Source organism: Nicotiana tabacum, chromosome 3 (genome assembly GCF_000715075.1).
Source record: "Nicotiana tabacum cultivar K326 chromosome 3, ASM71507v2, whole genome shotgun sequence".
Lineage (NCBI taxonomy): Eukaryota > Viridiplantae > Streptophyta > Magnoliopsida > Solanales > Solanaceae > Nicotiana > Nicotiana tabacum.
This window is the reverse complement of record NC_134082.1, coordinates 14,938,920-14,953,149: the sequence shown is the minus strand read 5'-3', so window position 1 is coordinate 14,953,149 and position 14,230 is coordinate 14,938,920. Positions and strand designations below refer to the sequence as shown.

Here is a 14,230-nt window from a genome sequence, read left to right as displayed (position 1 = left end):
GATCCCTGAAGGATTTAAAATGCTTGAATCATATAATTCAAAGTCTCAGAAAATGTACTCGATCAAATTATAAAGATTTTTGTATGGTTTAAAACAATCTGGGCGTATGTGTCACACCCCTTTTCTCCCTCTAAGAAATATGTGTGCAAAATGTAACGGATTGTGGGTTAAAGAGCTTTTCCAATTAAAGTGACAAATTTGAAGTAGGGATTATTTTATTTACAGAGTCGCCACTTGGAATTGACTTTTACTGGTGTTCCAAGTCACCTTTTATTCGAATCCCTATTCAAAGGAAGGTTTGACTCTATTATTGTTGGTCTGCGAAAATAAAGTCCGGGTAAGGAATTCTGTTGACCGGGGAGAAGGTGTAAGGCATTCCCTGAGTCCCGTGGTTCTAGCACGGTCGCTTTATTGACTACATTTGGCTTGAATTAAACTTGGATAAACTGTGGTTTATTTGATTTTTATGCTTTTCTTATGTCCGTTTTTATTTATTTTAAAAAAATAAAGAAAAGATTTGAATAATAATCTACAACTTAACTAATGAGAGAAAATTATTGTTATGAGTACTAATTTAAAAGATGAGAGTAATGAGAGAAAATTATCAATTGACATTGCTTAAAACTAGTAAGATGTGGGCTTGTCTTGACATTGAATGGGGCAGCCCACTATTGGGTTGATGGAGTCAAATGGGTTCATGTCCAAGACAAAATCCAAAAGTCCATATGCTTTTGGACTTTAAATCTGCAGATATGGCCTTTTAAAGCTATGTTACAGATTTGGCCATATCTTGTTATTTGCAATCCGTAGCCAACTATTTACAAAAATAAGTTTACAGATTGTCTTTCTAATCTACAACTTAACTACCTTACTAAATAAGTATTTTTAAGAGATAAAAAAAGATTATTGGGACTCTAAAATATTAATAATAATAATAATAATAATAATAATAATAATAATAATAATAATAATAATAATAATAAAAACTTAGCTTGGTGACAACAAAGGGACAAACATGGCTACAAGGGTTCAAATTTTAATATATATGCTCCTTTCAGACAACCAAATGCCAGTGGAATTATATCTAATGCTTTGCAAAAATAAAAATAATTAAAGATGCTTAACACAATTTAATTAACTAACATATTGTTATAACATTATCAAACATTCAAGAACATATAAAAATGAATTACAATAGAAGGATAAAGCAACTAATATTTCCCAGCGTCATTATCTTTCATTCCAACTCGATTTTATGAGTTTACATGGTCCGAAAATTACCTGGACAGCAGAAAGAAGAACAAATACAGCAGAGTCATCTCTTTCCAAAATCAACAGCAGAACAATTAAATGGGCAGCAACAACAGCAAAAGACAGCGACAACTGGCATATTCAAACCCAAGAAAATAAACTAGAAATACCCAGCAAAACAGTACAATTATGTAACTCCAGAAAAATCTTTCAAGACTATTCTATTCTTCTTAAACAAGTTTTTCACTTAAGAATCAACTCACAAAAGCTGCTAAGGGATATTATAGCTACTGATTTTTTCTCTCTTTTTTGTGTGTAGAGTTCCCTCAGTAAGATGGAGTGTCCTCCTATATATCAAAACAATCAGGTATTTCAAAAAAATTAAAAAATCAATCTTTTTGACAGATTTCTCTACAAAATCTACTCTTAAATTCAAAATGCCAGACTTTCTGGTTCAAATCTTGTCAAGTATTTCAAACAAAATCTGTTCTCCACTATTCAAAGACAGACTTTTATTCAAACACTATCCAAAGGTCTACATTTTCTTACCAAACAATTTGACTTTTGAGTGTTGTACTTAAAAAGTCTTGAAGCAGTAAATAAACAACCAAACAAGTACCATATACTCTTAAGTATTTTTCACTACCTCACTTTTATCAACACAAAACTATTTTACTACTTCAACAAGTGCAAAAAACAGAAAATTTAACATTTCAAACTTTAAAAACTATAATTAATAATAGACAAAAATAAAATCTGAAAAAATAAAAATAAAATAGAAAAAATAGCCACAAAAGAATAGGATTTTTACCATTTTATAATTCAAGTGGCCGAAAAAATAGGTGGTATGCCCAAAGAGGGTGTTCGGGGAGGTCGCCGGAATTTGGCCGGATTTTGGTCGCCGGATTTTCAGGGTAAAATTGGCATCAATAACTAGGTCTTGGGGAGCTCTATCCATTGATGTAGGTATTGTGGTGCGGTAGTGGTTGGAGCTTCAAGAATTTGGGCAAAAAAGTGACAGGAAAGTTTCCTAGATCTAAGATTCAAGGTGTTTGAGGGATTATTTTAGGATTTGGTTTGAAGATATGGAAAGAGGAAGTTGTGGAGATTACGTGGCATTTTGGAGGTGTTTGGAGGTGGTCCGCCGGCGGCAGCGATTTCCGGCAGGCAGTGGTGGGCAGAGCTGGGGCGGCGTAGAGAGAGTGAAGAGAGAAGAAGGAGAAAAGAATTATGGGTGAAAATGAGGACAATTTCAGATTTTTGAGGCTTTAAATACCTAAGCTAAGAGTGAATGAGATCCATTGGATCAAGATGGAATGGATGGGTATGATTTGATCATGTTTCATTTAGTGAAATGACGTAGTTTTGAGGCAAAACTACGTAGTTTCAGACCCTTTCAATGGAAACCCTTTATCTTGCACTCTTGGACACTTTTTCTTTCAAATTTGGCCAAATTTCTTCCTTAATCCTACTTATTAAACTAATTTTACACAAATAAATTAATTAAATAACTTATTCTAATGATCAATTAACTAGATTAATTCACCAACTAAACAGCTAGTTAATTCTTAAAATGCACAAATGAAGAAAGAACTATTTTTTTTAGTATTTTATGATAATAAATATGCAATTAAAATCACAAAAATTGAGAAAAATAATTAAAATAACAAAACACTAATAACTTTAGGAGGTGTTAAATAGTGCAAAAATTAGGTGTTCACAGTATGTTGTATTATCGCCTCAGTGAATATTTGCTGAAAGAAAGTTACATATATAATGTTATTTGTCCATGTATTCAGAATTTGATATACTTGTTGTTTATGTTGATGACATAAATCTTGTTGGAACTATAGAAGAGTTCCAAAAGGCAATTGAATATCTTAAGAAAGAATTTGTGATGAAAGATCTTGGAAAGACAAAACTTTGTCTTGGTCTGCAAATTAAACATTTAGCATACGAGATCTTTATCTATCAATCTGTCTATACAACAAGGGTCTTAAAACGCTTTTACATGGACAAAGCGCACCTATTGAGTACACCAATGGTTGTTCGATCACTTGAAGTGGATAAGAATTTGTTCCGACTTCCAGAAGAGGATGAGGAACTCTTTGGTCCCGAAGTATCCTATCTCAGTGCAATTGGTGCACTAATGTATCGTGCTAATGCTACAATGCCTGACATAGCATTTTCTGTTAATTTACTAGCAAGATATAGTCCTTCTCCTACACGGGTTAAGGATCCGTTCTTACCTCCAGAAGAGAATGATGAACTCCTTGGTCCAGATATACCCAAGTCTCTGCACTGTACTTTTTTTCCCTTGCTCGAATTTTTTCCCACTGGGTTTTTCCTGGTAAGGTTTTTAATGAGGCAGCTTGCAATGTATATTATTAGTGTACTCTTTTTCCTTGACTAGGATTTTTTCCCATAGGGTTTTTCCTAGTAAGGTTTTAACGAGGTACATAATAATGAACATCCAAGGAGGAGTATTTTGAAAATATTTTTGTGGATGTTCATTTATTACTCCGCTGTAGATAATCTTCCTAAAGAAGATTATCCATTTAGTACTCCATTGAAGTTTTCTACAAGCATGCAGCTGATGCAGGCAGGTTGCAAACAACTCAATGAAATGACTTGTAGCAACTTCTTGGTTTGATGAGATTAATTTAAATCAATCTGAAGTAGTTGTGGATAATATTCTCTACAAATTCAACTTTTGAGAAGATGGTATACAAGATTAGAATGCGGAGACTCGAATATTTAAAACAAGGTTTTCATCAGGGGGAGTAAAATACGCGATGCACTCTTTTTTCCTTACTAAGGTTTTTTCCCATGGGGTTTTCCTTATAAGGTTTTTAATGAGGCACCTAGCAATGCGTATTACTAAATATGTGTACTCTTTTTCCTTCACTAGGATTTTTTCTCACATGATTTTTCCTAGTAAGGTTTTACTGAGGCACATTATCTCTTAATGAACATCCAAGGGGGAGTGTTATAAATATATTATATTATGGATGTTCATTTAGTACTCCGTTGTAAATAAGCTTCCTGAAGAAGTTTATCCATATGGGACTCCACCGTAAATATGTTTATCTATTTAAGTACTCTATTGGAAATAAGCTTCCTGAAGAAGCTTATCACTTCGATACCCGGTTATGGATAAACATTACCCCCGGTAGAAGATTATCCATACCGGGTATAATAAGCTTATCCTTTCAGTACACAGTTATGGATAAACATTACCCCGATAGAAGATTACACAACAGCTTGCAATAGCATCTTACACATCAACTTCCTTTCTTCTATAAATAGAGGAGATTTCAATTCATTATGTACATGAATTTGAAGTTGAATAATAAATCTCTCTCTCTCTCTCTCTATACTTGTCTTTGATTTCTTTACTTTAAAGTCTTTATTTTATAACAGATTTAAAGGTCTATCAAAAATTTTGATTTCTTTATTTTTCAAAAGAGTCTAATTCAAAAATGTATGATCAGAAAATCATTGAGATTCATAGCATGTTTGGCCAAGCTAGAAAAATCAGCTTAATTTGAAAAGTAGTACTTTTTTTCAAAAGTATTTTTTTAAAAGTACTTATAGTGAAAGCAATTTATGTTTGGCTAATTAATTTGAAAAACACTTCTAAACAACAATTATTGTTTGATCAAGCTTTAGAAAAAGTGCTTCTAAATGTATTTTTTTCAAAAGTGTTTGAGGAAAAAGTTACTTTTTTTTTCTCCAAAACTGCTTCTATTTCTCCTCAAAAGTACTTTTTTCTTCTAAAAGCTTGGCCAAACACTTCAACTTAAAAAAAAAATACTTTTCAGCTTGGAGAAACTTGGCCAAACAAGCTATTAAACTCATGATCTTAATAATTGTACTACTGCTTGGGTCTAGTGGCATGAGCTTATCAACAAGCAACACATTCCGCACCCCCAATTTTGTAGGGTATATACTTGGACCTTTACAAAACTTACAGAATAGAAGTATTGACAATCAAATTACACAAGTTCAAATATATGGAGCCTTAACGAAAATCTTACAAACTTGGGGAGCACATGACCAACTTCATAGAAGGTTTTTTCCAAGCAAGTCATAATTGTTTCCTCAAAATTACGTTACTTAACTTTGAGTTGGATTTATAAGGTTAGGGAAATATATAAGCTTATTGTTATTTTCTTAAGGATTTATGTTATATGTATCGATAATGTAGAACATTATCAGTGTAATTTAGAGCATGTTTGGGAATATCCCTACAAGTTTTAGGGTGTCACAACTTATCAACAAGACAGTCATTATCTCCTTTAATTATTTCTTTCTGCAATCTCATTAGATTGGAGCGTGTATAGGATAGTTATTTGATGAATAATATCATATTCCAAATGTATTTCTTCAAAATGAGATACATATTCACAATCCTATTACTTTTGTATTGCTTGAATATATCAATCAGTAATTTTATCTTTTTCATGTGGGGTCCTCGATCATTTCTCTTCTCATGTCTTGTGGGGTGGCGCCTGGATCTATTTCCCCTCTGATACCTACTGTATGGATGATATCGATCTCAGACTGGCCTTGGTTCCTGATTAATGGTTCTCTTACACCTGCCATCGGTTTTGATGGGGTAAACAGATCCGAAGAGGCCCCAAGTTTGCCGTCTTCGACCCTGATCTTCGATTGATATCTGTTATGGACGTCGGTCTAGGTGACCGCTGGGTACTCCACCAAGTTTTGCTTTTGTTGTTAAGAGGCCACATAACTTTGGGGGTTGAGCCCTTGAGTACGGCCCAATCATCCGCAACTGGTGGCAGATCCATCCGTTCCATCTGGAACCTCTACACGAACTCCCCGAGCATGCTATTATCCCTCTATTTGACCTTGAAAAGGTCTGACTTCCTTGTATCGATCTTGATCGCACCGATATGGGCCTTCACGAAAACATCTGCAAGCATAGCGAATGAGTCGATAGAATTTGGAGGCAAGTTGTGATACCATATCATTGCTATCTTGGACAAGGTTTCCCCAATTTTTTCAGCAACACCAACTCGATTTCATCGTCTTCCAAGTCATTCCCTTTAATTGCGCATGCATAAGAGGTTACGCGCTTATTTGGATTCGTGGTCCCATTATACTTGGGAATGTCGGGCATTCGAAACCTCTTTGGAATCGACTTTGGTACCGCGCTCGGAGGGAAAGGCTTCTTAATAAACATTTTAGAGTTTGGTCCCTTCAATATCGGAGTCGCTCCCGAGATCTGATCGACCCTGGAGTTATACATTTCCACCATCTTGTCGCTGACCTCAACCTTCTTCTCGCCTGACTCCGCCCGTTTTTTCAATACTTCAAGCATCTTCATCACCTCGGAAGTTTCCTCAGGCCTGAATTCACCAGGTTCTACGGTAAGTCATTCATCCCTCCGAGTATTTTCCTGAAACTGCTCGGGTTCGACTATGTTAGGGGCATGACTTTGGTTACAACTGCGCTATCACCGCTTGCTGAGCCTGAAATATTTCGAAAATCAATCGCAGGCTCACCCCATCACCTTTACCCTCGGGCGCCTCTCGAGCCGCTGGCCGAGGTCCCCCACGAACGTATGTTTTTCGGAATCAGTCGGTAGATTGATGTTGATGGACATCTGTGAGTTAGCATCAATCGGGTCGGTAGCTGGGACACCATTGGGATCGACAGGAGGCACATCATTGCTAGCATCATGCTTTTATTCTCACCATGATGGCCTGACTCAGCATCAACGTTCAAGTGAGCAGACTGAGAATTTGGCATCCTTAGGTTAACCTGAAATCAAAACCTCAAAGAACAAGTATAAAACAGGGTGTGTTATGGAGATTCGTATCAAATCACCACTATTATCCTTTTTCCCACGGTGGGCGCCAAACTGTTTACCCTTAAAAATGAGTAACGATTAAAATTATATTTGGTTAAAAGATATGTGATTTAATTCAATATGAATGATCTAAGAACATCAGGTAATTAAGTTAAAGATAAAATAAAATATCAAACCTATAGTAATGCGATGATCAAGCCCGATCTTAGGTTGAACGGTGAAATTCATCCTCGATCGGACCTTCGATACAAGCTCGGTCGCGAATAAATAAGAGAACAAATGAAGAACACTTTGAATAATAGCTATAACACAAAATAAACTTTTATTGCTTTGATTTTTGTGTCAATGTGTCAAAATAAAAGAAACTTTTACCTTTATATAGTAGGGGAATTTCAATCTTTGTACAAGTTTAAATAAGGTAAAAAAAAAGAATTTCGTTAAATGTCGATCCACAATTGATCGATTGTTAGGTCATCACTTGTTTTAAAATGAAATTCTGCATTCCAAGGCCTTAAAAACCTCTTTTAGCATCACCTCAATTTGCGTGCGTAGCTCGGGCGTGTAACCGAAAAGCCTATATGTGAAATCTGTAAAAAATGATAAATTTTGACTATAAAATGAGTTAATTTGACTTCGGTCAACGTTTTGGGTAAACGGACACGGACCCATGATTTGACGGTCCTGGAGGGTCCGTAGGAAAATATGGGACTTGGGCCTATGCCCGGAATCGAATTCAGAGGTCCCAAGCCCGAGAAATAAATTTTTAAAAAAATTGTTTTCTGAAATTGTTCATAAGGTTTGGAAATGAATTTGGATTAGAAAGTGTTGGTATCGGGCCGTATTTTGGTTCCGGCGTACGATACATGTCTTATATATAATTTAAGATAACTCTGTGAAGTTTGGTAAGAAACGGAATCCGTTTGACGTGATTCGGACCGTAAATGCAAAGTTTGATGCTTTAGGAAGTTTTAAAATATTTCGTTGATTTTGAGGTTTAATTCATTATTATTGATGTTATTTTGGCAATTTTATCACACGGATAAGTTTGTATGATGTTATTGAGTTAGTACGTATGTTTGGTTTTGAGCCTCGAGGGCTCGGGTGTGTTTCGAAAGGTTTTTGGAACTCAAAATGTTGCAGGTTTCTGCGGTTCAGTGCCCAGGGATTTTACTCTTCGCGTTGGCGTGGTCCTTCTCGCGAACGTGTAAGGCAAATTTCCCAGGTGCCAAATTTCTTCTTCGCGAACGCGAAGCTTGAAACGCGAATGCGAGGCTGAGGGGAGAATACCCTTCGCGAACGCGTCCATGCACTCGTGAACGTGTAAGGTTAAGGCCTGGGGAGGGGTCACCATTTTGTGCATCGCGAACGCAGCCACTGGCCTGCAAATGCGTAGGCTTGAGGAGCCAAAGCTCCACGAATGCGAAGGCCTGTCAGACCTAACTCATCGCGAACGCGATGACCAATTTTGCCCAGTTATTTTAATAGTCCAGAACAGTAGCCATTACGGGATTATTACCAAATGTCATAACTTCTTCTTTACAACTCCAAATTGGGCGATTTTTGAAAGGAGATTTCACCACGAATTCATAGGTATGTAATCTTAGACTCATTTTCTTCAATTTCCATTAACACCCATTAGATTTCTAGGCTTAAATCATGTTCCTAAGCGTAGAAAATTAGGGATTTGGGTAGAGTTAGGGCTTTTTGATTATTTGTGATTTAGACCTCGTTTTGGGATCGAATTTTGGAACTAATTATATATTCAGGCTCGTGGGTAAATGGGTGATCGAGTTTTGGTCCGAACCTCGTATTTTGACCAAGCGGGCCCGGGGTAAATTTTTGACTTTTTGGGAAGAATGATTAGAAAGCTATAATTAAGCATTGGAATTGGATTATTTAGCATTTATTGATGTTATTAAATTGATTATGTCTAGATACAACTGATTTGGAGTTGAATTCGAAAGGAAAGGCGGTGTTTGAGGCTTGAGTTGGCCATGGAAGTTTGAGGTAAGTGTTTGGTCTAACCTTAGATTGAGGGATTAAGAGTTGTGTCTATTTGCTACGTGTTAATTGTGGAGTACGACGTATTGGCATGGTGACAAGTATCTATACATCGGTGTCAAGCATGCCCGTGGGTCTTGTATTATAAATTGTTATGACTCCGTTGTGGTTTATTGTGCCTCACATGTTATTATCATCATTGTTCCCTTGCCGGGATTCTTTTCAGGCGAGGACGATCTATTTCCAGTTGGAGGGATAAAGCTTGGATCTACTCTATTTCTAGGTAACGCTTATTTTCAGCTAATTCTGTTGGATAAAGCTTGGATTTTCTCTATTTTTGGGTACTGCATATTTTGAGCCTTTTTGTTTAGTTATTACAGTTTCTTGCTGGTTTTGTTTATATGTTATATGTATGAAAGTGATATTTTGGTAGGACCTTGTTGTTTGGACATTCATTATTTTGTTCCTATCTCACTAATCTTTAAAGGAGACCGTTAGTTTCTGTGCAACTTGGCTCTTTGGTTTTCGCTTTCAATTAGCAGACGTAACTCGCCGGAATCTTGAGTATCGTCGTCGCCGGACGCTGTGGAGATGGTTCGATTCTCCGACAGTCTCCGTTCAACACTTTCAAATTCGCCTCCTTTTCTTTGTGATTTGTTGCAACAGCTGGCATCACCAGTGGTAGCGGTGACAACCTCCTATTTGTTTAGCTCCGTGGTATTTTGTGTGTATTTCAGGTTAGGGCCGGTGGCTTTGGGCGGCGAGCAAGATGGGCACATGCAAATAGTGAAGAACAACCCAAGTGTCAGCAAGGAACAACAAGAATTGGACGTGAATAAGCTAGGTGGCCGCAACTCCGTCGGGTATACCAAGACAATTCCTAGGTTATACTTACGGGAGTTGGTACCTTCCATTTTCCTATTTCCCTCTATTGTGTTAGTTAAATTGTCATCGTGTTAGTTGTTATTAGTTTATTCACCGTATTAGTGTGCATGTAGTAACATCTTGTAGTCTTCTAGTTTAGTCTGTTGTGTGTGATAGTGATTCCCCTTACCCCGCCAGAGTAGTGGCTGTGGTCTGGGATGGTCGAGTGAGTTCATGTCCTCGGGGGGAGCGAACGGTGGGTCGGGAGGTAGGGCAAGGGCTATGGGGTAGGCTGGGAGGCAAGGTAGGTAAAGGGAACAAGAGTGTTTATCGATTGAGAATTGGATCATGGAACGTAGGTACATTGACAGGTAAGTCTATAGAGTTGACGAAGATCCTCCAGAAAAGGAGAGTCAATATAGCGTGTGTCCAGGAGACAAGGTGGGTTGGGTCGAGTGCGGGGGACGTGGATGGATATAAACTTTGGTACTCAGGAACCCAGAAGGGTAAGAATGGAGTGGGTATTTTGGTGGATATAGAACTTAGAGAGTCTATGGTTGAGGTTAAACGAGTGAATGATAGATTGATGACTATTAAGTTGGTGTTTTTACAGTGCACCCTAAACATCGTTAGCACCTATGCGCCACATGCGGGCCTAGATGAGGAGGTTAAACGATACTTTTGGGAGGGGCTAGATGAGATTATGCGTCAGGTACCACCTACTGAGAAGTTATTCATAGGAGGAGATTTCAATTGTCATATTGGGTCGACCGCAGGTGGGTATGACGAAGTGCATGGAGGAACGGAGTCAGTTTTGGGGAGAGGAACGGAGGAGGAACCTTGTTACTGGACTTCGCTAAGGCTTTTGGGTTGGTAATTGCAAACTCTAGCTTTCCGAAGAGGGATGAGCATTTGGTACGCCTACCACCAGATACATGAAATAGGAGCAGGTGGCACGCCTGCCACGAGATACATGAAAAGGGAGCGTGTGGTACGCTTGCCACAAGATACATGAAAAGGGAGCGAGTGGTACGCCTACCACAAGATACATGAAATGGGAGCGGGTGGTACGCCTACCACAAGATACATGAAATGGGAGTGGGTGACACGCCTGCCACGAGACACAGAAAATGGGATCGGGTTGCACACCTGCAACAAGATGTGAAAATAAAGTGAAATATGCCTTTGCTTTCCTTATTCTTGTTAGTGGTTAGATTTTGATTCCTTTATAATTCTCTTGATATTATGTTTTACCTGCTATTCCCCAAAGCATGTTCCCTCCTCCCATCTTTACTTGTTTATTTTTGTATTTCTTTCCCTCTGTATATATCTGAACTGCACATGTTTATCTGGAGTCTGGTCCTAGCCTCATCACTACCTCGCCAGGATTAGGCCAGACACTTACCAGCACATGGGGTCGGTTGTGCTGATGATACACTCTGCACTCCATGCAGTTGGGACAGTAGCACTTGGGGAGCCAACCTTCTGTCCATCCAGATATCCCGAGGTAGTCCTGCAGGCGTCCGTGGGCTAGGCGTTCTCTTCTATCCATTTATATGCTCTGTTTTCACTTGCTTCCGAGGCAGACTGTATTTCTTTTTTCAGATATTTGTATGTAGTACTCCTAGACAGTCTGTGAATATTGTGATACCAGATTCCGGATAGAGAAGTATATTGACATTGTAGTACTGATTTTGATCATTTTCAGCTGTTTAAGTCTTCTGCTTATTCTGTTATCGTTAATCTTTAAATTGTTGATTACTTGTTAATTCAAGTTTATAAAAGGATTAAAATGAAAAGAGTTAGAATTTCTATATTTTGTGGCTTGCCTAGCTTCTACGAGTAGGCGCCATCACGACTCCCGATGGTGGGAAATCCGGGTCGTGATAGTGATATCCGACGAGATTCGCTCCGTAATATCCGGTTGAGGACGAATATTACGGTTCCCTACTCGTCGTGCATAACCGTTCTCCGCATTTCCCGTGGTCCATAAACTGTCCTTGGTCTAGGTCCGTTATTTTACCGCGCCCGATCCCAAATACATCGTTTATTCCTCCCAGGTTTCGATACGAGGGGTTCTTGGACCTCCCTTATAATTATGTCGAGCCGTACTTCCCCTTTATTTCCTCATAGAGAAATCGGGGAAAATTCTGTCCCCGATGTTACCGTACGCAAAGAGCAAACAAATCTCTGTATTAGTCTCTCATTCCCTGCCATCAAATTGGCCTTCTTTTAATTGGCGCTCTCTTTCATATAAGTATACTTCCATTCAATTCTCCCATTTGTTCACTGCGACGTCCTGTTTGACAGATCTTCGCACTTTAGCGTATGAAGGGGGCTTCAGGTGGCTGAGATTAATCACACGGTAGTCGGTTGTTTTAATTTGCCTTTACGTGGTCCTAATTCTAAGATATCTCAGAAGGCACCGTGTAACCATAAGTATGCCCTTAAATAAAAATACTACAGAGTGATTCGTTAAGAAGAATAAACATAGTAAAGTGATTAGTTAAGACTTAAGACAAAGAATCGACTACAAAGAATTTTTACAAAGCTTTTGTCATTTCATAACTCTGACATCCATAATTATGATTTTAATTTTATCTAAGTACAAGCGCTAAGAGAGACATCGATGAGACAACATTTCTTGAACCACCAATTCAGCAACTCCTACATTTGGTACTGTACTACTAACTCTTTAAAAAGAAAAATTAACACGAGGATATAAACATATACTAGCATATTATGACTTATGAGACAATAAGGAGAAAACACCTTAATTTGGGTTCAAATGCGACAGCGGCCATACTGTAGTGTAGTTTCATAAAATAATCTGCTAATAGTAGTACTATTATTGGACCGAACAAGTGCGAATGTGGCTGTAGTTTAGTGGTGAGAATTCCACGTTGTGGCCGTGGAGACCTGGGCTCGAATCCCAGCAGCCACAAAGTAACCTTTTTCGCTCTCCACCATTTAATTTTGGGCTTTTTTAATCTTCATTTTGGGTTTCATGCTACATTAGTTAGGCCCACCATTTTGGGCCTCTCGATCAAATATCCAATTTCATTATTCTTTACGTTGTCTTTTATTCGGGGTATTTGCATCTATATTCGCTTTTTGGATCACATTTTAACTTGTGCCTGCTTTGCAAAAAAAATTTGCAAGTTTACCCACTTTTTTCACGTAACTTCAGCATACGGGGCTGAAGTAGCAAAGACAATCACGCAAAACTTCAACATTCTAGTAGACAGGACTGAAGTAGCAAGTGTGCTAAACCAAGTGTGCTGAAGTTTTTGTTTGTAATTGCTGAACTTAAGCATAGTAGCTGAAGTTTTGTTCTCTATTTGCTGAAGTTTTTGTTTGTAATTGCCGAAGTTTTTGTTTTTGTAACTGGCGAAAGTTTTGTTTTGTAACTGGCGAACTTGAGCTCTAGAGCTAAAGTTTTTGTTTTTGTAACTGGTGAACTTCAACTCTAGAGCTGAAGTTTTTGTTTTATAACTACCGAACTTCAGCTCTAGAGCTGAAGTTTTTGTTTTTTAACTGTCGAACTTCAGCTCTAGAGCTTAAATTTTTCTTTGTAACTGACGACCTTCAGCCTTCTTAGAGTTGAAGTTTTAACTGACTTTCCATATGATTCGATGTCAATTTGGTTTGATTGGATTGCCTCCTTCAAATGGTGTCCGACCACAAATCCCCTAGGCATACTAAATGTGTATTGTTTAATAGATGAAATTATGGTTGTTGTTAATTGTGAATTTTCTTTGTGTGAATACAGGTTATATACATAGCCGTAACAAATTTCTTGCAGAAAAGGGAGAAGGAGAAGTTTGAGAAATAAAAGGCGGATATAACTTTGAGGAGGAGAAGGAGGAGGAGAAAGGGGGCTGAAGTTGTTTAAAAAGTGGGTACAAGTTGAAAGTTTTTTAAAAAATAAGTATAAGTTAAATGGGGGCGACCAAATAGGGTTCCACGGTGCATGCTATTTGCTGATGACATTATTCTAATTGACGAGACAAGAGGCGGCGTCAACGAGAGGCTAGAGATTTGGAGACATGCTCTTGAGTCTAAAGGTTTCAAGTTGAGTAGGACGAAGACGGAATACCTCGAGTGCAAATTTGGAGTTGAGCCGACGGAAGCGGGAGTTGAAGTGAGGCTTGACTCTCAAGTCATTCCCAAGAAAGGTAGTTTCAAGTACCTTGGATCGGTTATTCAGGGGATCGGGGAGATTGACGAGGATGTCACACACCGTATAGGGGTGGGGTGGATGAAGTGGAGGTT

General features: G+C 38.1%; 1 non-coding gene across 1 annotated transcript; it reads left to right on the top strand.

Annotated features, from left to right (window-relative positions):
* Positions 1-12,827: 12,827 nt before the first annotated feature.
* On the top strand, positions 12,828-12,899 carry TRNAH-GUG (transfer RNA histidin (anticodon GUG)). Its single transcript has one exon. It is a non-coding gene; the product is annotated as a tRNA-His (tRNA).
* The last annotated feature ends 1,331 nt before the right edge of the window (positions 12,900-14,230 follow it).